Raw genomic sequence first — 25589 nt, forward strand, 5'->3', positions numbered from 1 at the left:
GTTTCAGCTGCATTCATACATTTAGTAACATTGAATACACAATTGCATTTCCATAATTAGTTTTTTTATCATCAGTTTCAGCTGCATTTATACATTCACTAACATTAAATACAGAATTGTATTTCCAAAACTTGTTTTTTATCATCAAGGCCTTGGTGGCAAATTGCAGCCTTTGAATGTCACAGTTGTCAAGTCTGTGAGTGGACAAAACCTAAGCGTAACCACATCTCTAGTACTCGTCAGGTGATTCTGTGGTATTAACCTAATCCATACTACCCTTAACCCTACTACTGGTCAGTTCCTTGTGTTGACCTAACCTAACCCAAACCAATTGTCTTGTTTCAGGAGACCAGAAGAGTCCTTGTGCAGGTCTTTTACTATTCAGATAGGAAAGCGTCAGCAACCAGTCCGTGAACCGTTCTCTAACGCAACAGCAGGCTAGTGAAACAAAGGGATGTTGGCCAGGAAGACGTGGCTCGGGAAATACAAAAAGAGGAACGCTTCACAGATTTGCGTGTCATCCTTTCGCAGGGGCCATGCTAATCTTCTCTGTATCGATCCAATTTTGTCATATGCCCTTGAAACAAGGACGAGACTTTTGGGCTGGAAAGCACTCATATAAGGGCTGGGACTTCAGGAGGAACCTTAAAGACGGAACGTGTCAAAGGGGCTTTTGGCCCTCTGACCTGAAGGCAAAGCCCCTCCCACCCAGATGCTGTTCTTGTGACATTATTTGCGTGATTTGCGTAACTACAGAAGCCATAACATGCTGTTGTTTGGCAGAGATGTTGCTGTGACATTATTCTCAGATCTAGTCGACATCTGCTTTTGTGCTTGTGCTCAGTTTCAGCTGCATTTATATATTCAGTAACATTGAATACACAATTGCATTTCCAAAATTAGTTTTTTATCATCAAGGCCTTGGTGACAAATTGTAGCCATTGAAAGTCACAGTTGTCAAGTCCTCGAGTGTACAAAACCTAAGCGTAACCACATCCTTGCGCAGGTCTTTTACTATTCAGATAGGACAGCGTCAGCAACCAGTCCGTGAACCGTTCTCTAACGCAACAGCAGGGTATGGAAATTAAGAAATGTTGGCCAGTGTCCTTATGTTGACCCCTCTAATGGTCAGACAAGACAGAGACAATTAGATTCCTTGCTAACTTCTTTCAACAAATAGCAAACTACAGAAGCTAGAACATGCTGTTGTTTGGCACAGATATTCTCGTGACATTATTCTCAGATCTAGTCGACATTTGCTTTTGTGCTTGTGCTCAGTTTCAGCTGCATTCATACATTTAGTAACATTGAATACACAATTGCATTTCCAAAATTAGTTTTTTATCATCAGTTTCAGCTGCATTTCAGCTGCATTTATACATTCACTAACATTAAATACAGAATTGTATTTCCAAAACTTGTTTTTTATCATCAAGGCCTTGGTGGCAAATTGCAGCGTTTGAATGTCACAGTTGTCAAGTCTGTGAGTGGACAAAACCTAAGCGTAACCACATCTCTAGTACTCGTCAGGTGATTCTGTGGTATTAACCTAATCCATACTACCCTTAACCCTACTACTGGTCAGTTCCTTGTGTTGACCTAACCTAACCCAAACCAATTGTCTTCTTTCAGGAGACCAGAAGAGTCCTTGTGCAGGTCTTTTACTATTCAGATAGGAAAGCGTCAGCAACCAGTCCGTGAACCGTTCTCTAACGCAACAGCAGGCTAGTGAAACAAAGGGATGTTGGCCAGGAAGACGTGGCTCGGGAAATACAAAAAGAGGAACGCTTCACAGATTTGCGTGTCATCCTTTCGCAGGGGCCATGCTAATCTTCTCTGTATCGATCCAATTTTGTCATATGCCCTTGAAACAAGGACGAGACTTTTGGGCTGGAAAGCACTCATATAAGGGCTGGGACTTCAGGAGGAACCTTAAAGACGGAACGTGTCAAAGGGGCCTTTGGCCCTCTGACCTGAAGAAAAAGCCCCTCCCACCCAGATGCTGTTCTTGTGACATTATTTGCGTGATTTGCGTAAATACAGAAGCCATAACATGCTGTTGTTTGGCAGAGATGTTGCTGTGACATTATTTTTAGATCTAGTCGACATCTGCTTTTGTGCTTGTGTCAGTTTCAGCTGCATTTATACATTCAGTAACATTGAATACACAATTGCATTTCCAAAATTAGTTTTTTATCATCAAGGCCTTGGTGACAAATTGTAGCCTTTGAAAGTCACAGTTGTCAAGTCTTTGAGTGGACAAAACCTAAGCGTAACCACATCCTTGCGCAGGTCTTTTACTATTCAGATAGGACAGCGTCAGCAACCAGTCCGTGAACCGTTCTCTAACGCAACAGCAGGGTATGGAAACCAAGGAATGTTGGCCAGGAACACGTGGCTTTGAAAATACAAAAAGAGAAATGCTTCACAGACTTGCGTGTACTGGCAGTGTCCTTATGTTGACCCCTCTAATGGTCAGACAAGACAGAGACAATTAGATTCCTTGCTAACTTCTTTCAACAAATAGCAAACTACAGAAGCTAGAACATGCTGTTGTTTGGCACAGATATTCTCGTGACATTATTCTCAGATCTAGTCGACATTTGCTTTTGTGCTTGTGCTCAGTTTCAGCTGCATTCATACATTTAGTAACATTGAATACACAATTGCATTTCCAAAATTAGTTTTTTATCATCAGTTTCAGCTGCATTTCAGCTGCATTTATACATTCACTAACATTAAATACAGAATTGTATTTCCAAAACTTGTTTTTTATCATCAAGGCCTTGGTGGCAAATTGCAGCCTTTGAATGTCACAGTTGTCAAGTCTGTGAGTGGACAAAACCTAAGCGTAACCACATCCTTAGTACTCGTCAGGTGATTCTGTGGTATTAACCTAATCCATACTACCCTTAACCCTACTACTGGTCAGTTCCTTGTGTTGACCTAACCTAACCCAAACCAATTGTCTCCTTTCAGGAGACCGGAAGAGTCCTTGTGCAGGTCTTTTACTATTCAGATAGGAAAGCGTCAGCAACCAGTCCGTGAACCGTTCTCTAACGCAACAGCAGGCTAGTGAAACAAAGGGATGTTGGCCAGGAAGACGTGGCTCGGGAAATACAAAAAGAGGAACACTTCACGGATTTGCGTGTCATCCTTTCGCAGGGGCCATGCTAATCTTCTCTGTATCGATCCAATTTTGTCATATGCCCTTGAAACAAGGACGAGACTTTTGGGCTGGAAAGCACTCATATAAGGGCTGGGACTTCAGGAGGAACCTTAAAGACGGAACGTGTCAAAGGGGCCTTTGGCCCTCTGACCTGAAGGCAAAGCCCCTCCCACCCAGATGCTGTTCTTGTGACATTATTTGCGTGATTTGCGTAAATACAGAAGCCATAACATGCTGTTGTTTGGCAGAGATGTTGCTGTGACATTATTCTCAGATCTAGTCGACATCTGCTTTTGTGCTTGTGCTCAGTTTCAGCTGCATTTATACATTCAGTAACATTGAATACACAATTGCATTTCCAAAATTAGTTTTTTATCATCAAGGCCTTGGTGACAAATTGTAGCCATTGAAAGTCACAGTTGTCAAGTCCTTGAGTGGACAAAACCTAAGCGTAACCACATCCTTGCGCAGGTCTTTTACTATTCAGATAGGACAGCGTCAGCAACCAGTCCGTGAACCGTTCTCTAACGCAACAGCAGGGTATGGAAACCAAGGAATGTTGGCCAGGAACACGTAGCTTCGAAAATACAAAAAGAGAAATGCTTCACAGATTTGCGTGTACTGGCAGTGTCCTTATGTTGACCCCTCTAATGGTCAGACAAGACAGAGACAATTAGATTCCTTGCTAACTTCTTTCAACAAATAGCAAACTACAGAAGCTAGAACATGCTGTTGTTTGGCACAGATATTCTCGTGACATTATTCTCAGATCTAGTCGACATTTGCTTTTGTGCTTGTGCTCAGTTTCAGCTGCATTCATACATTTAGTAACATTGAATACACAATTGCATTTCCAAAATTAGTTTTTTATCATCAGTTTCAGCTGCATTTCAGCTGCATTTATACATTCACTAACATTAAATACAGAATTGTATTTCCAAAACTTGTTTTTTATCATCAAGGCCTTGGTGGCAAATTGCAGCCTTTGAATGTCACAGTTGTCAAGTCTGTGAGTGGACAAAACCTAAGCGTAACCACATCCTTAGTACTCGTCAGGTGATTCTGTGGTATTAACCTAATCCATACTACCCTTAACCCTACTACTGGTCAGTTCCTTGTGTTGACCTAACCTAACCCAAACCAATTGTCTCCTTTCAGGAGACCGGAAGAGTTCTTGTGCAGATCTTTTACTATTCAGATAGGACAGCGTCAGCAACCAGTCCGTGAACTGTTCTCTAACGCAACAGCAGGCTAGTGAAACCAAGGGATGTTGGCCAGGAAGACGTGGCTCGGGAAATACAAAAAGAGGAACGCTTCACGGATTTGCGTGTCATCCTTTCGCAGGGGCCATGCTAATCTTCTCTGTATCGATCCAATTTTGTCATATGCCCTTGAAACAAGGACGAGACTTTTGGGCTGGAAAGCACTCATATAAGGGCTGGGACTTCAGGAGGAACCTTAAAGACGGAACGTGTCAAAGGGGCCTTTGGCCCTCTGACCTGAAGGAAAAGCCCCTCCCACCCAGATGCTGTTCTTGTGACATTATTTGCGTGATTTGCGTAAATACAGAAGCCATAACATGCTGTTGTTTGGCAGAGATGTTGCTGTGACATTATTCTCAGATCTAGTCGACATCTGCTTTTGTGCTTGTGCTCAGTTTCAGCTGCATTTATACATTCAGTAACATTGAATACACAATTGCATTTCCAAAATTAGTTTTTTATCATCAAGGCCTTGGTGACAAATTGTAGCCATTGAAAGTCACAGTTGTCAAGTCCTTGAGTGGACAAAACCTAAGCGTAACCACATCCTTGCGCAGGTCTTTTACTATTCAGATAGGACAGCGTCAGCAACCAGTCCGTGAACCGTTCTCTAACGCAACAGCAGGGTATGGAAACCAAGGAATGTTGGTCAGGAACACGTATCTCCGAAAATACAAAAAGAGAAATGCTTCACAGACTTGCGTGTACTGGCAGTGTCCTTATGTTGACCCCTCTAATGGTCAGACAAGACAGAGACAATTAGATTCCTTGCTAACTTCTTTCAACAAATAGCAAACTACAGAAGCTAGAACATGCTGTTGTTTGGCACAGATATTCTCGTGACATTATTCTCAGATCTAGTCGACATTTGCTTTTGTGCTTGTGCTCAGTTTCAGCTGCATTCATACATTTAGTAACATTGAATACACAATTGCATTTCCAAAATTAGTTTTTTATCATCAGTTTCAGCTGCATTTCAGCTGCATTTATACATTCACTAACATTAAATACAGAATTGTATTTCCAAAACTTGTTTTTTATCATCAAGGCCTTGGTGGCAAATTGCAGCCTTTGAATGTCACAGTTGTCAAGTCTGTGAGTGGACAAAACCTAAGCGTAACCACATCCTTAGTACTCGTCAGGTGATTCTGTGGTATTAACCTAATCCATACTACCCTTAACCCTACTACTGGTCAGTTCCTTGTGTTGACCTAACCTAACCCAAACCAATTGTCTCCTTTCAGGAGACCGGAAGAGTCCTTGTGCAGGTCTTTTACTATTCAGATAGGACAGCGTCAGCAACCAGTCCGTGAACCGTTCTCTAACGCAACAGCAGGCTAGTGAAACAAAGGGATGTTGGCCAGGAAGACGTGGCTCGGGAAATACAAAAAGAGGAACGCTTCACGGATTTGCGTGTCATCCTTTCGCAGGGGCCATGCTAATCTTCTCTGTATCGATCCAATTTTGTCATATGCCCTTGAAACAAGGACGAGACTTTTGGGCTGGAAAGCACTCATATAAGGGCTGGGACTTCAGGAGGAACCTTAAAGACGGAACGTGTCAAAGGGGCCTTTGGCCCTCTGACCTGAAGGCAAAGCCCCTCCCACCCAGATGCTGTTCTTGTGACATTATTTGCGTGATTTGCGTAAATACAGAAGCCATAACATGCTGTTGTTTGGCAGAGATGTTGCTGTGACATTATTCTCAGATCTAGTCGACATCTGCTTTTGTGCTTGTGCTCAGTTTCAGCTGCATTTATACATTCAGTAACATTGAATACACAATTGCATTTCCAAAATTAGTTTTTTATCATCAAGGCCTTGGTGACAAATTGTAGCCATTGAAAGTCACAGTTGTCAAGTCCTTGAGTGTACAAAAACTAAGCGTAACCACATCCTTGCGCAGGTCTTTTACTATTCAGATAGGACAGCGTCAGCAACCAGTCCGTGAACCGTTCTCTAATGCAACAGCAGGGTATGGAAACCAAGGAATGTTGGCCAGGAACACGTGGCTCCGAAAATACAAAAAGAGAGATGCTTCACAGATTTGTGTGTACTGGCAGTGTCCTTATGTTGACCCCTCTAATGGTCAGACAAGACAGAGACAATTAGATTCCTTGCTAACTTCTTTCAACAAATAGCAAACTACAGAAGCTAGAACATGCTGTTGTTTGGCACAGATATTCTCGTGACATTATTCTCAGATCTAGTCGACATTTGCTTTTGTGCTTGTGCTCAGTTTCAGCTGCATTCATACATTTAGTAACATTGAATACACAATTGCATTTCCATAATTAGTTTTTTTATCATCAGTTTCAGCTGCATTTCAGCTGCATTTATACATTCACTAACATTAAATACAGAATTGTATTTCCAAAACTTGTTTTTTATCATCAAGGCCTTGGTGGCAAATTGCAGCCTTTAAATGTGACAGTTGTCAAGTCTGTGACTGGACAAAACCTAAGCGTAACCACATCCTTAGTACTCGTCAGGTGATTCTGTGGTATTAACCTAATCCATACTACCCTTAACCCTACTACTGGTCAGTTCCTTGTGTTGACCTAACCTAACCCAAACCAATTGTCTCCTTTCAGGAGACCGGAAGAGTCCTTGTGCAGGTCTTTTACTATTCAGATAGGAAAGCGTCAGCAACCAGTCCATGAACTGTTCTCTAACGCAACAGCAGGCTAGTGAAACCAAGGGATGTTGGCCAGGAAGACGTGGCTCGGGAAATACAAAAAGAGGAACGCTTCACGGATTTGCGTGTCATCCTTTCGCAGGGGCCATGCTAATCTTCTCTGTATCGATCCAATTTTGTCATATGCCCTTGAAACAAGGACGAGATTTTGGGCTGGAAAGCACTCATATAAGGGCTGGGACTTCAGTAGGAACCTTAAAGACGGAACGTGTCAAAGGGGCCTTTGGCCCTCTGACCTGAAAGCAAAGCCCCTCCCACCCAGATGCTGTTCTTGTGACATTATTTGCGTGATTTGCGTAACTACAGAAGGCATAACATGCTGTTGTTTGGCAGAGATGTTGCAGTGACATTATTCTCAGATCTAGTCGACATCTGCTTTTGTGCTTGTGCTCAGTTTCAGCTGCATTTATATATTCAGTAACATTGAATACACAATTGCATTTCCAAAATTATTTTTTTATCATCAAGGCCTTGGTGACAAATTGTAGCCATTGAAAGTCACAGTTGTCAAGTCCTTGAGTGGACAAAACCTAAGCGTAACCACATCCTTGCGCAGGTCTTTTACTATTCATATAGGACAGCGTCAGCAACCAGTCCGTGAACCGTTCTCTAACGCAACAGCAGGGTATGGAAACCAAGGAATGTTGGCCAGGAACACGTAGCTTCGAAAATACAAAAAGAGAAATGCTTCACAGATTTGCGTGTACTGGCAGTGTCCTTATGTTGACCCCTCTAATGGTCAGACAAGACAGAGACAATTAGATTCCTTGCTAACTTCTTTCAACAAATAGCAAACTACAGAAGCTAGAACATGCTGTTGTTTGGCACAGATATTCTCGTGACATTATTCTCAGATCTAGTCGACATTTGCTTTTGTGCTTGTGCTCAGTTTCAGCTGCATTCATACATTTAGTAACATTGAATACACAATTGCATTTCCAAAATTAGTTTTTTATCATCAGTTTCAGCTGCATTTCAGTTGCATTTATACATTCACTAACATTAAATACAGAATTGTATTTCCAAAACTTGTTTTTTATCATCAAGGCCTTGGTGGCAAATTGCAGCCTTTGAATGTCACAATTGTCAAGTCTGTGAGTGGACAAAACCTAAGCGTAACCACATCTCTAGTACTCGTCAGGTGATTCTGTGGTATTAACCTAATCCATACTACCCTTAACCCTACTACTGGTCAGTTCCTTGTGTTGACTTAACCTAACCCAAACCAATTGTCTTGTTTCAGGAGACCAGAAGAGTCCTTGTGCAGGTCTTTTACTATTCAGATAGGAAAGCGTCAGCAACCAGTCCGTGAACTGTTCTCTAACGCAACAGCAGGCTAGTGAAACAAAGGGATGTTGGCCAGGAAGACGTGGCTCGGGAAATACAAAAAGAGGAACGCTTCACGGATTTGCGTGTCATCCTTTCGCAGGGGCCATGCTAATCTTCTCTGTATCGATCCAATTTTGTCATATGCCCTTGAAACAAGGACGAGACTTTTGGGCTGGAAAGCACTCATATAAGGGCTGGGACTTCAGGAGGAACCTTAAAGACGGAACGTGTCAAAGGGGCCTTTGGCCCTCTGACCTGAAGGAAAAGCCCCTCCCACCCAGATGCTGTTCTTGTGACATTATTTGCGTGATTTGCGTAAATACAGAAGCCATAACATGCTGTTGTTTGGCAGAGATGTTGCTGTGACATTATTCTCAGATCTAGTCGACATCTGCTTTTGTGCTTGTGCTCAGTTTCAGCTGCATTTATACATTCAGTAACATTGAATACACAATTGCATTTCCAAAATTAGTTTTTTATCATCAAGGCCTTGGTGACAAATTGTAGCCTTTGAAAGTCACAGTTGTCAAGTCCTTGAGTGGACAAAACCTAAGCGTAACCACATCCTTGCGCAGGTCTTTTACTATTCAGATAGGACAGCGTCAGCAACCAGTCCGTGAACCGTTCTCTAACGCAACAGCAGGGTATGGAAACCAAGGAATGTTGGTCAGGAACACGTATCTCCGAAAATACAAAAAGAGAAATGCTTCACAGACTTGCGTGTACTGGCAGTGTCCTTATGTTGACCCCTCTAATGGTCAGACAAGACAGAGACAATTAGATTCCTTGCTAACTTCTTTCAACAAATAGCAAACTACAGAAGCTAGAACATGCTGTTGTTTGGCACAGATATTCTCGTGACATTATTCTCAGATCTAGTCGACATTTGCTTTTGTGCTTGTGCTCAGTTTCAGCTGCATTCATACATTTAGTAACATTGAATACACAATTGCATTTCCAAAATTAGTTTTTTATCATCAGTTTCAGCTGCATTTCAGCTGCATTTATACATTCACTAACATTAAATACAGAATTGTATTTCCAAAACTTGTTTTTTATCATCAAGGCCTTGGTGGCAAATTGCAGCCTTTGAATGTCACAGTTGTCAAGTCTGTGAGTGGACAAAACCTAAGCGTAACCACATCCTTAGTACTCGTCAGGTGATTCTGTGGTATTAACCTAATCCATACTACCCTTAACCCTACTACTGGTCAGTTCCTTGTGTTGACCTAACCTAACCCAAACCAATTGTCTCCTTTCAGGAGACCGGAAGAGTCCTTGTGCAGGTCTTTTACTATTCAGATAGGACAGCGTCAGCAACCAGTCCGTGAACCGTTCTCTAACGCAACAGCAGGCTAGTGAAACCAAGGGATGTTGGCCAGGAAGACGTGGCTCGGGAAATACAAAAAGAGGAACACTTCACGGATTTGCGTGTCATCCTTTCGCAGGGGCCATGCTAATCTTCTCTGTATCGATCCAATTTTGTCATATGCCCTTGAAACAAGGACGAGACTTTTGGGCTGGAAAGCACTCATATAAGGGCTGGGACTTCAGGAGGAACCTTAAAGACGGAACGTGTCAAAGGGGCCTTTGGCCCTCTGACCTGAAGGCAAAGCCCCTCCCACCCAGATGCTGTTCTTGTGACATTATTTGCGTGATTTGCGTAAATACAGAAGCCATAACATGCTGTTGTTTGGCAGAGATGTTGCTGTGACATTATTCTCAGATCTAGTCGACATCTGCTTTTGTGCTTGTGCTCAGTTTCAGCTGCATTTATACATTCAGTAACATTGAATACACAATTGCATTTCCAAAATTAGTTTTTTATCATCAAGGCCTTGGTGACAAATTGTAGCCATTGAAAGTCACAGTTGTCAAGTCCTTGAGTGGACAAAACCTAAGCGTAACCACATCCTTGCGCAGGTCTTTTACTATTCAGATAGGACAGCGTCAGCAACCAGTCCGTGAACCGTTCTCTAACGCAACAGCAGGGTATGGAAACCAAGGAATGTTGGCCAGGAACACGTAGCTTCGAAAATACAAAAAGAGAAATGCTTCACAGATTTGCGTGTACTGGCAGTGTCCTTATGTTGACCCCTCTAATGGTCAGACAAGACAGAGACAATTAGATTCCTTGCTAACTTCTTTCAACAAATAGCAAACTACAGAAGCTAGAACATGCTGTTGTTTGGCACAGATATTCTCGTGACATTATTCTCAGATCTAGTCGACATTTGCTTTTGTGCTTGTGCTCAGTTTCAGCTGCATTCATACATTTAGTAACATTGAATACACAATTGCATTTCCATAATTAGTTTTTTTATCATCAGTTTCAGCTGCATTTATACATTCACTAACATTAAATACAGAATTGTATTTCCAAAACTTGTTTTTTATCATCAAGGCCTTGGTGGCAAATTGCAGCCTTTGAATGTCACAGTTGTCAAGTCTGTGAGTGGACAAAACCTAAGCGTAACCACATCTCTAGTACTCGTCAGGTGATTCTGTGGTATTAACCTAATCCATACTACCCTTAACCCTACTACTGGTCAGTTCCTTGTGTTGACCTAACCTAACCCAAACCAATTGTCTTGTTTCAGGAGACCAGAAGAGTCCTTGTGCAGGTCTTTTACTATTCAGATAGGAAAGCGTCAGCAACCAGTCCGTGAACCGTTCTCTAACGCAACAGCAGGCTAGTGAAACAAAGGGATGTTGGCCAGGAAGACGTGGCTCGGGAAATACAAAAAGAGGAACGCTTCACAGATTTGCATGTCATCCTTTCGCAGGGGCCATGCCAATCTTCTCTGTATCGATCCAATTTTGTCATATGCCCTTGAAACAAGGACGAGACTTTTGGGCTGGAAAGCACTCATATAAGGGCTGGGACTTCAGGAGGAACCTTAAAGACGGAACGTGTCAAAGGGGCCTTTGGCCCTCTGACCTGAAGGCAAAGCCCCTCCCACCCAGATGCTGTTCTTGTGACATTATTTGCGTGATTTGCGTAACTACAGAAGCCATAACATGCTGTTGTTTGGCAGAGATGTTGCTGTGACATTATTCTCAGATCTAGTCGACATCTGCTTTTGTGCTTGTGCTCAGTTTCAGCTGCATTTATATATTCAGTAACATTGAATACACAATTGCATTTCCAAAATTAGTTTTTTATCATCAAGGCCTTGGTGACAAATTGTAGCCATTGAAAGTCACAGTTGTCAAGTCCTCGAGTGTACAAAACCTAAGCGTAACCACATCCTTGCGCAGGTCTTTTACTATTCAGATAGGACAGCGTCAGCAACCAGTCCGTGAACCGTTCTCTAACGCAACAGCAGGGTATGGAAATTAAGAAATGTTGGCCAGTGTCCTTATGTTGACCCCTCTAATGGTCAGACAAGACAGAGACAATTAGATTCCTTGCTAACTTCTTTCAACAAATAGCAAACTACAGAAGCTAGAACATGCTGTTGTTTGGCACAGATATTCTCGTGACATTATTCTCAGATCTAGTCGACATTTGCTTTTGTGCTTGTGCTCAGTTTCAGCTGCATTCATACATTTAGTAACATTGAATACACAATTGCATTTCCAAAATTAGTTTTTTATCATCAGTTTCAGCTGCATTTCAGCTGCATTTATACATTCACTAACATTAAATACAGAATTGTATTTCCAAAACTTGTTTTTTATCATCAAGGCCTTGGTGGCAAATTGCAGCCTTTGAATGTCACAGTTGTCAAGTCTGTGAGTGGACAAAACCTAAGCGTAACCACATCCTTAGTACTCGTCAGGTGATTCTGTGGTATTAACCTAATCCATACTACCCTTAACCCTACTACTGGTCAGTTCCTTGTGTTGACCTAACCTAACCCAAACCAATTGTCTCCTTTCAGGAGACCGGAAGAGTCCTTGTGCAGGTCTTTTACTATTCAGATAGGACAGCGTCAGCAACCAGTCCGTGAACCGTTCTCTAACGCAACAGCAGGCTAGTGAAACAAAGGGATGTTGGCCAGGAAGACGTGGCTCGGGAAATACAAAAAGAGGAACACTTCACGGATTTGCGTGTCATCCTTTCGCAGGGGCCATGCTAATCTTCTCTGTATCAATCCAATTTTGTCATATGCCCTTGAAACAAGGACGAGACTTTTGGGCTGGAAAGCACTCATATAAGGGCTGGGACTTCAGGAGGAACCTTAAAGACGGAACGTGTCAAAGGGGCCTTTGGCCCTCTGACCTGAAGGCAAAGCCCCTCCCACCCAGATGCTGTTCTTGTGACATTATTTGCGTGATTTGCGTAAATACAGAAGCCATAACATGCTGTTGTTTGGCAGAGATGTTGCTGTGACATTATTCTCAGATCTAGTCGACATCTGCTTTTGTGCTTGTGCTCAGTTTCAGCTGCATTTATACATTCAGTAACATTGAATACACAATTGCATTTCCAAAATTAGTTTTTTATCATCAAGGCCTTGGTGACAAATTGTAGCCATTGAAAGTCACAGTTGTCAAGTCCTTGAGTGGACAAAACCTAAGCGTAACCACATCCTTGCGCAGGTCTTTTACTATTCAGATAGGACAGCGTCAGCAACCAGTCCGTGAACCGTTCTCTAACGCAACAGCAGGGTATGGAAACCAAGGAATGTTGGCCAGGAACACGTAGCTTCGAAAATACAAAAAGAGAAATGCTTCACAGATTTGCGTGTACTGGCAGTGTCCTTATGTTGACCCCTCTAATGGTCAGACAAGACAGAGACAATTAGATTCCTTGCTAACTTCTTTCAACAAATAGCAAACTACAGAAGCTAGAACATGCTGTTGTTTGGCACAGATATTCTCGTGACATTATTCTCAGATCTAGTCGACATTTGCTTTTGTGCTTGTGCTCAGTTTCAGCTGCATTCATACATTTAGTAACATTGAATACACAATTGCATTTCCATAATTAGTTTTTTTATCATCAGTTTCAGCTGCATTTATACATTCACTAACATTAAATACAGAATTGTATTTCCAAAACTTGTTTTTTATCATCAAGGCCTTGGTGGCAAATTGCAGCCTTTGAATGTCACAGTTGTCAAGTCTGTGAGTGGACAAAACCTAAGCGTAACCACATCTCTAGTACTCGTCAGGTGATTCTGTGGTATTAACCTAATCCATACTACCCTTAAGCCTACTACTGGTCAGTTCCTTGTGTTGACCTAACCTAACCCAAACCAATTGTCTTGTTTCAGGAGACCAGAAGAGTCCTTGTGCAGGTCTTTTACTATTCAGATAGGAAAGCGTCAGCAACCAGTCCGTGAACCGTTCTCTAACGCAACAGCAGGCTAGTGAAACAAAGGGATGTTGGCCAGGAAGACGTGGCTCGGGAAATACAAAAAGAGGAACGCTTCACAGATTTGCGTGTCATCCTTTCGCAGGGGCCATGCTAATCTTCTCTGTATCGATCCAATTTTGTCATATGCCCTTGAAACAAGGACGAGACTTTTGGGCTGGAAAGCACTCATATAAGGGCTGGGACTTCAGGAGGAACCTTAAAGACGGAACGTGTCAAAGGGGCTTTTGGCCCTCTGACCTGAAGGCAAAGCCCCTCCCACCCAGATGCTGTTCTTGTGACATTATTTGCGTGATTTGCGTAACTACAGAAGCCATAACATGCTGTTGTTTGGCAGAGATGTTGCTGTGACATTATTCTCAGATCTAGTCGACATCTGCTTTTGTGCTTGTGCTCAGTTTCAGCTGCATTTATATATTCAGTAACATTGAATACACAATTGCATTTCCAAAATTAGTTTTTTATCATCAAGGCCTTGGTGACAAATTGTAGCCATTGAAAGTCACAGTTGTCAAGTCCTCGAGTGTACAAAACCTAAGCGTAACCACATCCTTGCGCAGGTCTTTTACTATTCAGATAGGACAGCGTCAGCAACCAGTCCGTGAACCGTTCTCTAACGCAACAGCAGGGTATGGAAATTAAGAAATGTTGGCCAGTGTCCTTATGTTGACCCCTCTAATGGTCAGACAAGACAGAGACAATTAGATTCCTTGCTAACTTCTTTCAACAAATAGCAAACTACAGAAGCTAGAACATGCTGTTGTTTGGCACAGATATTCTCGTGACATTATTCTCAGATCTAGTCGACATTTGCTTTTGTGCTTGTGCTCAGTTTCAGCTGCATTCATACATTTAGTAACATTGAATACACAATTGCATTTCCAAAATTAGTTTTTTATCATCAGTTTCAGCTGCATTTCAGCTGCATTTATACATTCACTAACATTAAATACAGAATTGTATTTCCAAAACTTGTTTTTTATCATCAAGGCCTTGGTGGCAAATTGCAGCGTTTGAATGTCACAGTTGTCAAGTCTGTGAGTGGACAAAACCTAAGCGTAACCACATCTCTAGTACTCGTCAGGTGATTCTGTGGTATTAACCTAATCCATACTACCCTTAACCCTACTACTGGTCAGTTCCTTGTGTTGACCTAACCTAACCCAAACCAATTGTCTTCTTTCAGGAGACCAGAAGAGTCCTTGTGCAGGTCTTTTACTATTCAGATAGGAAAGCGTCAGCAACCAGTCCGTGAACCGTTCTCTAACGCAACAGCAGGCTAGTGAAACAAAGGGATGTTGGCCAGGAAGACGTGGCTCGGGAAATACAAAAAGAGGAACGCTTCACAGATTTGCGTGTCATCCTTTCGCAGGGGCCATGCTAATCTTCTCTGTATCGATCCAATTTTGTCATATGCCCTTGAAACAAGGACGAGACTTTTGGGCTGGAAAGCACTCATATAAGGGCTGGGACTTCAGGAGGAACCTTAAAGACGGAACGTGTCAAAGGGGCCTTTGGCCCTCTGACCTGAAGAAAAAGCCCCTCCCACCCAGATGCTGTTCTTGTGACATTATTTGCGTGATTTGCGTAAATACAGAAGCCATAACATGCTGTTGTTTGGCAGAGATGTTGCTGTGACATTATTTTTAGATCTAGTCGACATCTGCTTTTGTGCTTGTGTCAGTTTCAGCTGCATTTATACATTCAGTAACATTGAATACACAATTGCATTTCCAAAATTAGTTTTTTATCATCAAGGCCTTGGTGACAAATTGTAGCCTTTGAAAGTCACAGTTGTCAAGTCTTTGAGTGGACAAAACCTAAGCGTAACCACATCCTTGCGCAGGTCTTTTACTATTCAGATAGGACAGCGTCAGCAACCAGTCCGTGAACCGTTCTCTAACGCAACAGCAGGGTATGGAAACCAAGGAATGTTGGCCAGGAACACGTGGCTTTGAAAATACAAAAAGAGAAATGCTTCACAGACTTGCGTGTACTGGCAGTGTCCTTATGTTGACCCCTCTAATGGTCAGACAAGACAGAGACAATTAGATTCCTTGCTAACTTCTTTCAACAAATAGCAAACTACAGAAGCTAGAACATGCTGTTGTTTGGCACAGATATTCTCGTGACATTATTCTCAGATCTAGTCGACATTTGCTTTTGTGCTTGTGCTCAGTTTCAGCTGCATTCATACATTTAGTAACATTGAATACACAATTGCATTTCCAAAATTAGTTTTTTATCATCAGTTTCAGCTGCATTTCAGCTGCATTTATACATTCACTAACATTAAATACAGAATTGTATTTCCAAAACTTGTTTTTTATCATCAAGGCCTTGGTGGCAAATTGCAGCCTTTGAATGTCACAGTTGTCAAGTCTGTGAGTGGACAAAACCTAAGCGTAACCACATCCTTAGTACTCGTCAGGTGATTCTGTGGTATTAACCTAATCCATACTACCCTTAACCCTACTACTGGTCAGTTCCTTGTGTTGACCTAACCTAACCCAAACCAATTGTCTCCTTTCAGGAGACCGGAAGAGTCCTTGTGCAGGTCTTTTACTATTCAGATAGGACAGCGTCAGCAACCAGTCCGTGAACCGTTCTCTAACGCAACAGCAGGCTAGTGAAACAAAGGGATGTTGGCCAGGAAGACGTGGCTCGGGAAATACAAAAAGAGGAACACTTCACGGATTTGCGTGTCATCCTTTCGCAGGGGCCATGCTAATCTTCTCTGTATCGATCCAATTTTGTCATATGCCCTTGAAACAAGGACGAGACTTTTGGGCTGGAAAGCACTCATATAAGGGCTGGGACTTCAGGAGGAACCTTAAAGACGGAACGTGTCAAAGGGGCCTTTGGCCCTCTGACCTGAAGGCAAAGCCCCTCCCACCCAGATGCTGTTCTTGTGACATTATTTGCGTGATTTGCGTAAATACAGAAGCCATAACATGCTGTTGTTTGGCAGAGATGTTGCTGTGACATTATTCTCAGATCTAGTCGACATCTGCTTTTGTGCTTGTGCTCAGTTTCAGCTGCATTTATACATTCAGTAACATTGAATACACAATTGCATTTCCAAAATTAGTTTTTTATCATCAAGGCCTTGGTGACAAATTGTAGCCATTGAAAGTCACAGTTGTCAAGTCCTTGAGTGGACAAAACCTAAGCGTAACCACATCCTTGCGCAGGTCTTTTACTATTCAGATAGGACAGCGTCAGCAACCAGTCCGTGAACCGTTCTCTAACGCAACAGCAGGGTATGGAAACCAAGGAATGTTGGCCAGGAACACGTAGCTTCGAAAATACAAAAAGAGAAATGCTTCACAGATTTGCGTGTACTGGCAGTGTCCTTATGTTGACCCCTCTAATGGTCAGACAAGACAGAGACAATTAGATTCCTTGCTAACTTCTTTCAACAAATAGCAAACTACAGAAGCTAGAACATGCTGTTGTTTGGCACAGATATTCTCGTGACATTATTCTCAGATCTAGTCGACACTTGCTTTTGTGCTTGTGCTCAGTTTCAGCTGCATTCATACATTTAGTAACATTGAATACACAATTGCATTTCCATAATTAGTTTTTTTATCATCAGTTTCAGCTGCATTTATACATTCACTAACATTAAATACAGAATTGTATTTCCAAAACTTGTTTTTTATCATCAAGGCCTTGGTGGCAAATTGCAGCCTTTGAATGTCACAGTTGTCAAGTCTGTGAGTGGACAAAACCTAAGCGTAACCACATCTCTAGTACTCGTCAGGTGATTCTGTGGTATTAACCTAATCCATACTACCCTTAACCCTACTACTGGTCAGTTCCTTGTGTTGACCTAACCTAACCCAAACCAATTGTCTTGTTTCAGGAGACCAGAAGAGTCCTTGTGCAGGTCTTTTACTATTCAGATAGGAAAGCGTCAGCAACCAGTCCGTGAACCGTTCTCTAACGCAACAGCAGGCTAGTGAAACAAAGGGATGTTGGCCAGGAAGACGTGGCTCGGGAAATACAAAAAGAGGAACGCTTCACAGATTTGCGTGTCATCCTTTCGCAGGGGCCATGCTAATCTTCTCTGTATCGATCCAATTTTGTCATATGCCCTTGAAACAAGGACGAGACTTTTGGGCTGGAAAGCACTCATATAAGGGCTGGGACTTCAGGAGGAACCTTAAAGACGGAACGTGTCAAAGGGGCCTTTGGCCCTCTGACCTGAAGGCAAAGCCCCTCCCACCCAGATGCTGTTCTTGTGACATTATTTGCGTGATTTGCGTAACTACAGAAGCCATAACATGCTGTTGTTTGGCAGAGATGTTGCTGTGACATTATTCTCAGATCTAGTCGACATCTGCTTTTGTGCTTGTGCTCAGTTTCAGCTGCATTTATATATTCAGTAACATTGAATACACAATTGCATTTCCAAAATTAGTTTTTTATCATCAAGGCCTTGGTGACAAATTGTAGCCATTGAAAGTCACAGTTGTCAAGTCCTCGAGTGTACAAAACCTAAGCGTAACCACATCCTTGCGCAGGTCTTTTACTATTCAGATAGGACAGCGTCAGCAACCAGTCCGTGAACCGTTCTCTAACGCAACAGCAGGGTATGGAAATTAAGAAATGTTGGCCAGTGTCCTTATGTTGACCCCTCTAATGGTCAGACAAGACAGAGACAATTAGATTCCTTGCTAACTTTTTTCAACAAATAGCAAACTACAGAAGCTAGAACATGCTGTTGTTTGGCACAGATATTCTCGTGACATTATTCTCAGATCTAGTCGACATTTGCTTTTGTGCTTGTGCTCAGTTTCAGCTGCATTCATACATTTAGTAACATTGAATACACAATTGCATTTCCAAAATTAGTTTTTTATCATCAGTTTCAGCTGCATTTCAGCTGCATTTATACATTCACTAACATTAAATACAGAATTGTATTTCCAAAACTTGTTTTTTATCATCAAGGCCTTGGTGGCAAATTGCAGCGTTTGAATGTCACAGTTGTCAAGTCTGTGAGTGGACAAAACCTAAGCGTAACCACATCCTTAGTACTCGTCAGGTGATTCTGTGGTATTAACCTAATCCATACTACCCTTAACCCTACTACTGGTCAGTTCCTTGTGTTGACCTAACCTAACCCAAACCAATTGTCTTCTTTCAGGAGACCAGAAGAGTCCTTGTGCAGGTCTTTTACTATTCAGATAGGAAAGCGTCAGCAACCAGTCCGTGAACCGTTCTCTAACGCAACAGCAGGCTAGTGAAACAAAGGGATGTTGGCCAGGAAGACGTGGCTCGGGAAATACAAAAAGAGGAACGCTTCACAGATTTGCGTGTCATCCTTTCGCAGGGGCCATGCTAATCTTCTCTGTATCAATCCAATTTTGTCATATGCCCTTGAAACAAGGACGAGACTTTTGGGCTGGAAAGCACTCATATAAGGGCTGAGACTTCAGGAGGAACCTTAAAGACGGAACGTGTCAAAGGGGCCTTTGGCCCTCTGACCTGAAGAAAAAGCCCCTCCCACCCAGATGCTGTTCTTGTGACATTATTTGCGTGATTTGCGTAAATACAGAAGCCATAACATGCTGTTGTTTGGCAGAGATGTTGCTGTGACATTATTTTTAGATCTAGTCGACATCTGCTTTTGTGCTTGTGTCAGTTTCAGCTGCATTTATATGATTAGTAACATTGAATACACAATTGCATTTCCAAAATTAGTTTTTTATCATCAAGGCCTTGGTGACAAATTGTAGCCTTTGAAAGTCACAGTTGTCAAGTCTTTGAGTGGACAAAACCTAAGCGTAACCACATCCTTGCGCAGGTCTTTTACTATTCAGATAGGACAGCGTCAGCAACCAGTCCGTGAACCGTTCTCTAACGCAACAGCAGGGTATGGAAACCAAGGAATGTTGGCCAGGAACACGTGGCTTTGAAAATACAAAAAGAGAAATGCTTCACAGACTTGCGTGTACTGGCAGTGTCCTTATGTTGACCCCTCTAATGGTCAGACAAGACAGAGACAATTAGATTCCTTGCTAACTTTTTTCAACAAATAGCAAACTACAGAAGCTAGAACATGCTGTTGTTTGGCACAGATATTCTCGTGACATTATTCTCAGATCTAGTCGACATTTGCTTTTGTGCTTGTGCTCAGTTTCAGCTGCATTCATACATTTAGTAACATTGAATACACAATTGCATTTCCAAAATTATTTTTTTGTCATCAGTTTCAGCTGCATTTCAGCTGCATTTATACATTCACTAACATTAAATACAGAATTGTATTTCCAAAACTTGTTTTTTATCATCAAAGCCTTGGTGGCAAATTGCAGCCTTTGAATGTCACAGTTGTCAAGTCTATGAGTGGACAAAACCTAAGCGTAACCACATCCTTAGTACTCGTCAGGTGATTCTGTGGTATTAACCTAATCCATACTACCCTTAACCCTACTACTGGTCAGTTCCTTGTGTTGACCTAACCTAACCCAAACCAATTATCTCCTTTCAGGAGACCGGAAGAGTCCTTGTGCAGGTCTTTTACTATTCAGATAGGACAGCGTCAGCAACCAGTCCGTGAACCATTCTCTAACGCAACAGCAGGCTAGTGAAACAAAGGGATGTTGGCCAGGAAGACGTGGCTCGGGAAATACAAAAAGAGGAACGCTTCACGGATTTGCGTGTCATCCTTTCGCAGGGGCCATGCTAATCTTCTCTGTATCGATCCAATTTTGTCATATGCCCTCGAAACAAGGACGAGACTTTTGGGCTGGAAAGCACTCATATAAGGGCTGAGACTTCAGGAGGAACCTTAAAGACGGAACGTGTCAAAGGGGCCTTTGGCCCTCTGACCTGAAGAAAAAGCCCCTCCCACCCAGATGCTGTTCTTGTGACATTATTTGCGTGATTTGCGTAAATACAGAAGCCATAACATGCTGTTGTTTGGCAGAGATGTTGCTGTGACATTATTTTTAGATCTAGTCGACATCTGCTTTTGTGCTTGTGCTCAGTTTCAGCTGCATTTATATGATCAGTAACATTGAATACACAATTGCATTTCCAAAATTAGTTTTTTATCATCAAGGCCTTGCTGACAAATTGTAGCCTTTGAAAGTCACAGTTGTCAAGTCCTTGAGTGGACAAGACCTAAGCGTAACCACATCCTTGCGCAGGTCTTTTACTATTCAGATAGGACAGCGTCAGCAACCAGTCCGTGAACCGTTCTCTAACGCAACAGCAGGGTATGGAAACCAAGGAATGTTGGCCAGGAACACGTGGCTTTGAAAATACAAAAAGAGAAATGCTTCACAGACTTGCGTGTACTGGCAGTGTCCTTATGTTGACCCCTCTAATGGTCAGACAAGACAGAGACAATTAGATTCCTTGCTAACTTCTTTCAACAAATAGCAAACTACAGAAGCTAGAACATGCTGTTGTTTGGCACAGATATTCTCGTGACATTATTCTCAGATCTAGTCGACATTTGCTTTTGTGCTTGTGCTCAGTTTCAGCTGCATTCATACATTTAGTAACATTGAATACACAATTGCATTTCCAAAATTAGTTTTTTTATCATCAGTTTCAGCTGCATTTCAGCTGCATTTATACATTCACTAACATTAAATACAGAATTGTATTTCCAAAACTTGTTTTTATCATCAAGGCCTTGGTGGCAAATTGCAGCCTTTGAATGTCACAGTTGTCAAGTCTGTGAGTGGACAAAACCTAAGCGTAACCACATCTCTAGTACTCGTCAGGTGATTCTGTGGTATTAACCTAATCCATACTACCCTTAACCCTACTACTGGTCAGTTCCTTGTGTTGACCTAACCTAACCCAAACCAATTGTCTCCTTTCAGGAGACCGGAAGAGTCCTTGTGCAGGTCTTTTACTATTCAGATAGGACAGCGTCAGCAACCAGTCCGTGAACCGTTCTCTAACGCAACAGCAGGCTAGTGAAACAAAGGGATGTTGGCCAGGAAGACGTGGCTCGGGAAATACAAAAAGAGGAACGCTTCACGGATTTGCGTGTCATCCTTTCGCAGGGGCCATGCTAATCTTCTCTGTATCGATCCAATTTTGTCATATGCCCTTGAAACAAGGACGAGACTTTTGGGCTGGAAAGCACTCATATAAGGGCTGGGACTTCAGGAGGAACCTTAAAGACGGAACGTGTCAAAGGGGCCTTTGGCCCTCTGACCTGAAGGAAAAGCCCCTCCCACCCAGATGCTGTTCTTGTGACATTATTTGCGTGATTTGCGTAAATACAGAAGCCATAACATGCTGTTGTTTGGCAGAGATGTTGCTGTGACATTATTTTTAGATCTAGTCGACATCTGCTTTTGTGCTTGTGTCAGTTTCAGCTGCATTTATACATTCAGTAACATTGAATACACAATTGCATTTCCAAAATTAGTTTTTTATCATCAAGGCCTTGCTGACAAATTGTAGCCATTGAAAGTCACAGTTGTCAAGTCTTTGAGTGGACAAAACCTAAGCGTAACCACATCCTTGCGCAGGTCTTTTACTATTCAGATAGGACAGCGTCAGCAACCAGTCCGTGAACCGTTCTCTAACGCAACAGCAGGGTATGGAAACCAAGGAATGTTGGCCAGGAACACGTGGCTTTGAAAATACAAAAAGAGAAATGCTTCACAGACTTGCGTGTACTGGCAGTGTCCTTATGTTGACCCCTCTAATGGTCAGACAAGACAGAGACAATTAGATTCCTTGCTAACTTCTTTCAACAAATAGCAAACTACAGAAGCTAGAACATGCTGTTGTTTGGCACAGATATTCTCGTGACATTATTCTCAGATCTAGTCGACATTTGCTTTTGTGCTTGTGCTCAGTTTCAGCTGCATTCATACATTTAGTAACATTGAATACACAATTGCATTTCCAAAATTAGTTTTTTTATCATCAGTTTCAGCTGCATTTCAGCTGCATTTATACATTCACTAACATTAAATACAGAATTGTATTTCCAAAACTTGTTTTTTATCATCAAGGCCTTGGTGGCAAATTGCAGCCTTTGAATGTCACAGTTGTCAAGTCTGTGAGTGGACAAAACCTAAGCGTAACCACATCTCTAGTACTCGTCAGGTGATTCTGTGGTATTAACCTAATCCATACTACCCTTAAGCCTACTACTGGTCAGTTCCTTGTGTTGACCTAACCTAACCCAAACCAATTGTCTCCTTTCAGGAGACCGGAAGAGTCCTTGTGCAGGTCTTTTACTATTCAGATAGGAAAGCGTCAGCAACCAGTCCGTGAACCGTTCTCTAACGCAACAGCAGGCTAGTGAAACAAAGGGATGTTGGCCAGGAAGACGTGGCTCGGGAAATACAAAAAGAGGAACGCTTCACGGATTTGCGTGTCATCCTTTCGCAGGGGCCATGCTAATCTTCTCTGTATCCATCCAATTTTGTCATATGCCCTTGAAACAAGGACGAGACTTTTGGGCTGGAAAGCACTCATATAAGGGCTGGGACTTCAGGAGGAACCTTAAAGACGGAACGTGTCAAAGGGGCCTTTGGCCCTCTGACCTGAAGGAAAAGCCCCTCCCACCCAGATGCTGTTCTTGTGACATTATTTGCGTGATTTGCGTAAATACAGAAGCCATAACATGCTGTTGTTTGGCAGAGATGTTGCTGTGACATTATTCTCAGATCTAGTCGACATCTGCTTTTGTGCTTGTGCTCAGTTTCAGCTGCATTTATACATTCAGTAACATTGAATACACAATTGCATTTCCAAAATTAGTTTTTTATCATCAAGGCCTTGGTGACAAATTGTAGCCATTGAAAGTCACAGTTGTCAAGTCCTTGAGTGTACAAAACCTAAGCGTAACCACATCCTTGCGCAGGTCTTTTACTATTCAGATAGGACAGCGTCAGCAACCAGTCCGTGAACCGTTCTCTAACGCAACAGCAGGGTATGGAAACCAAGGAATGTTGGCCAGGAACACGTGGCTCCGAAAATACAAAAAGAGAAATGCTTCACAGACTTGCGTGTACTGGCAGTGTCCTTATGTTGACCCCTCTAATGGTCAGACAAGACAGAGACAATTAGATTCCTTGCTAACTTCTTTCAACAAATAGCAAACTACAGAAGCTAGAACATGCTGTTGTTTGGCACAGATATTCTCGTGACATTATTCTCAGATCTAGTCGACATTTGCTTTTGTGCTTGTGCTCAGTTTCAGCTGCATTCATACATTTAGTAACATTGAATACACAATTGCATTTCCATAATTAGTTTTTTTATCATCAGTTTCAGCTGCATTTCAGCTGCATTTATACATTCACTAACATTAAATACAGAATTGTATTTCCAAAACTTGTTTTTTATCATCAAGGCCTTGGTGGCAAATTGCAGCCTTTGAATGTCACAGTTGTCAAGTCTGTGACTGGAAAAAACCTAAGCGTAACCACATCCTTAGTACTCGTCAGGTGATTCTGTGGTATTAACCTAATCCATACTACCCTTAACCCTACTACTGGTCAGTTCCTTGTGTTGACCTAACCTAACCCAAACCAATTGTCTCCTTTCAGGAGACCGGAAGAGTTCTTGTGCAGATCTTTTACTATTCAGATAGGACAGCGTCAGCAACCAGTCCGTGAACTGTTCTCTAACGCAACAGCAGGCTAGTGAAACCAAGGGATGTTGGCCAGGAAGACGTGGCTCGGGAAATACAAAAAGAGGAACGCTTCACGGATTTGCGTGTCATCCTTTCGCAGGGGCCATGCTAATCTTCTCTGTATCGATCCAATTTTGTCATATGCCCTTGAAACAAGAACGAGACTTTTGGGCTGGAAAGCACTCATATAAGGGCTGGGACTTCAGGAGGAACCTTAAAGACGGAACGTGTCAAAGGGGCCTTTGGCCCTCTGACCTGAAGGCAAAGCCCCTCCCACCCAGATGCTGTTCTTGTGACATTATTTGCGTGATTTGCGTAACTACAGAAGGCATAACATGCTGTTGTTTGGCAGAGATGTTGCAGTGACATTATTCTCAGATCTAGTCGACATCTGCTTTTGTGCTTGTGCTCAGTTTCAGCTGCATTTATATGATCAGTAACATTGAATACACAATTGCATTTCCAAAATTAGTTTTTTATCATCAAGGCCTTGGTGACAAATTGTAGCCATTGAAAGTCACAGTTGTCAAGTCCTTGAGTGGACAAAACCTGAGCGTAACCACATCCTTGCGCAGGTCTTTTACTATTCAGATAGGACAGCGTCAGCAACCAGTCCGTGAACCGTTCTCTAACGCAACAGCAGGGTATGGAAACCAAGGAATGTTGGCCAGGAACACGTAGCTTCGAAAATACAAAAAGAAAAATGCTTCACAGACTTGCGTGTACTTGCAGTGTCCTTATGTTGACCCCTCTAATGGTCAGACAAGACAGAGACAATTAGATTCCTTGCTAACTTCTTTCAACAAATAGCAAACTACAGAAGCTAGAACATGCTGTTGTTTGGCACAGATATTCTCGTGACATTATTCTCAGATCTAGTCGACATTTGCTTTTGTGCTTGTGCTCAGTTTCAGCTGCATTCATACATTTAGTAACATTGAATACACAACTGCATTTCCAAAATTAGTTTTTTATCATCAGTTTCAGCTGCATTTCAGCTGCATTTATACATTCAGTAACATTAAATACAGAATTGTATTTCCAAAACTTGTTTTTTATCATCAAGGCCTTTGTGGCAAATTGCAGCCTTTGAATGTCACAGTTGTCAAGTCTGTGAGTGGACAAAACCTAAGCGTAACCACATCTCTAGTACTCATCAGGTGATTCTGT

General features: G+C 42.2%; 19 non-coding genes across 19 annotated transcripts; all 19 read right to left on the reverse strand.

The window, feature by feature from the left end:
• Positions 1 to 486: 486 nt before the first annotated feature.
• On the reverse strand, positions 487 to 591 carry LOC128524869 (U6 spliceosomal RNA). The gene has a single exon (XR_008360697.1). It is a non-coding gene; the product is annotated as a U6 spliceosomal RNA (small nuclear RNA).
• A 1182-nt stretch (positions 592 to 1773) lies between these two features.
• LOC128524870 (U6 spliceosomal RNA) lies at positions 1774 to 1878 on the reverse strand. Its single transcript, XR_008360698.1, has one exon. It is a non-coding gene; the product is annotated as a U6 spliceosomal RNA (small nuclear RNA).
• A 1242-nt stretch (positions 1879 to 3120) lies between these two features.
• LOC128524846 (U6 spliceosomal RNA) lies at positions 3121 to 3225 on the reverse strand. The gene has a single exon (XR_008360675.1). It is a non-coding gene; the product is annotated as a U6 spliceosomal RNA (small nuclear RNA).
• Positions 3226 to 4468: 1243 nt separating this feature from the next.
• Positions 4469 to 4573, reverse strand: LOC128524858 (U6 spliceosomal RNA). Its single transcript, XR_008360687.1, has one exon. It is a non-coding gene; the product is annotated as a U6 spliceosomal RNA (small nuclear RNA).
• A 1243-nt stretch (positions 4574 to 5816) lies between these two features.
• LOC128524859 (U6 spliceosomal RNA) lies at positions 5817 to 5921 on the reverse strand. Its single transcript, XR_008360688.1, has one exon. It is a non-coding gene; the product is annotated as a U6 spliceosomal RNA (small nuclear RNA).
• Positions 5922 to 7165: 1244 nt separating this feature from the next.
• Positions 7166 to 7270, reverse strand: LOC128524860 (U6 spliceosomal RNA). Its single transcript, XR_008360689.1, has one exon. It is a non-coding gene; the product is annotated as a U6 spliceosomal RNA (small nuclear RNA).
• Positions 7271 to 8512: 1242 nt separating this feature from the next.
• LOC128524861 (U6 spliceosomal RNA) lies at positions 8513 to 8617 on the reverse strand. Its single transcript, XR_008360690.1, has one exon. It is a non-coding gene; the product is annotated as a U6 spliceosomal RNA (small nuclear RNA).
• A 1243-nt stretch (positions 8618 to 9860) lies between these two features.
• Positions 9861 to 9965, reverse strand: LOC128524848 (U6 spliceosomal RNA). The gene has a single exon (XR_008360677.1). It is a non-coding gene; the product is annotated as a U6 spliceosomal RNA (small nuclear RNA).
• Positions 9966 to 11198: 1233 nt separating this feature from the next.
• LOC128524892 (U6 spliceosomal RNA) lies at positions 11199 to 11303 on the reverse strand. The gene has a single exon (XR_008360719.1). It is a non-coding gene; the product is annotated as a U6 spliceosomal RNA (small nuclear RNA).
• A 1182-nt stretch (positions 11304 to 12485) lies between these two features.
• Positions 12486 to 12590, reverse strand: LOC128524880 (U6 spliceosomal RNA). The gene has a single exon (XR_008360708.1). It is a non-coding gene; the product is annotated as a U6 spliceosomal RNA (small nuclear RNA).
• A 1233-nt stretch (positions 12591 to 13823) lies between these two features.
• Positions 13824 to 13928, reverse strand: LOC128524871 (U6 spliceosomal RNA). The gene has a single exon (XR_008360699.1). It is a non-coding gene; the product is annotated as a U6 spliceosomal RNA (small nuclear RNA).
• Positions 13929 to 15110: 1182 nt separating this feature from the next.
• Positions 15111 to 15215, reverse strand: LOC128524872 (U6 spliceosomal RNA). The gene has a single exon (XR_008360700.1). It is a non-coding gene; the product is annotated as a U6 spliceosomal RNA (small nuclear RNA).
• Positions 15216 to 16457: 1242 nt separating this feature from the next.
• Positions 16458 to 16562, reverse strand: LOC128524849 (U6 spliceosomal RNA). Its single transcript, XR_008360678.1, has one exon. It is a non-coding gene; the product is annotated as a U6 spliceosomal RNA (small nuclear RNA).
• A 1233-nt stretch (positions 16563 to 17795) lies between these two features.
• On the reverse strand, positions 17796 to 17900 carry LOC128524873 (U6 spliceosomal RNA). The gene has a single exon (XR_008360701.1). It is a non-coding gene; the product is annotated as a U6 spliceosomal RNA (small nuclear RNA).
• Positions 17901 to 19082: 1182 nt separating this feature from the next.
• Positions 19083 to 19187, reverse strand: LOC128524881 (U6 spliceosomal RNA). The gene has a single exon (XR_008360709.1). It is a non-coding gene; the product is annotated as a U6 spliceosomal RNA (small nuclear RNA).
• Positions 19188 to 20429: 1242 nt separating this feature from the next.
• On the reverse strand, positions 20430 to 20534 carry LOC128524842 (U6 spliceosomal RNA). The gene has a single exon (XR_008360671.1). It is a non-coding gene; the product is annotated as a U6 spliceosomal RNA (small nuclear RNA).
• A 1243-nt stretch (positions 20535 to 21777) lies between these two features.
• Positions 21778 to 21882, reverse strand: LOC128524862 (U6 spliceosomal RNA). Its single transcript, XR_008360691.1, has one exon. It is a non-coding gene; the product is annotated as a U6 spliceosomal RNA (small nuclear RNA).
• Positions 21883 to 23125: 1243 nt separating this feature from the next.
• Positions 23126 to 23230, reverse strand: LOC128524886 (U6 spliceosomal RNA). The gene has a single exon (XR_008360713.1). It is a non-coding gene; the product is annotated as a U6 spliceosomal RNA (small nuclear RNA).
• Positions 23231 to 24474: 1244 nt separating this feature from the next.
• LOC128524882 (U6 spliceosomal RNA) lies at positions 24475 to 24579 on the reverse strand. The gene has a single exon (XR_008360710.1). It is a non-coding gene; the product is annotated as a U6 spliceosomal RNA (small nuclear RNA).
• Positions 24580 to 25589: the final 1010 nt, after the last annotated feature.

Source organism: Clarias gariepinus, chromosome 5 (genome assembly GCF_024256425.1).
Source record: "Clarias gariepinus isolate MV-2021 ecotype Netherlands chromosome 5, CGAR_prim_01v2, whole genome shotgun sequence".
Taxonomy (NCBI): domain Eukaryota; kingdom Metazoa; phylum Chordata; class Actinopteri; order Siluriformes; family Clariidae; genus Clarias; species Clarias gariepinus.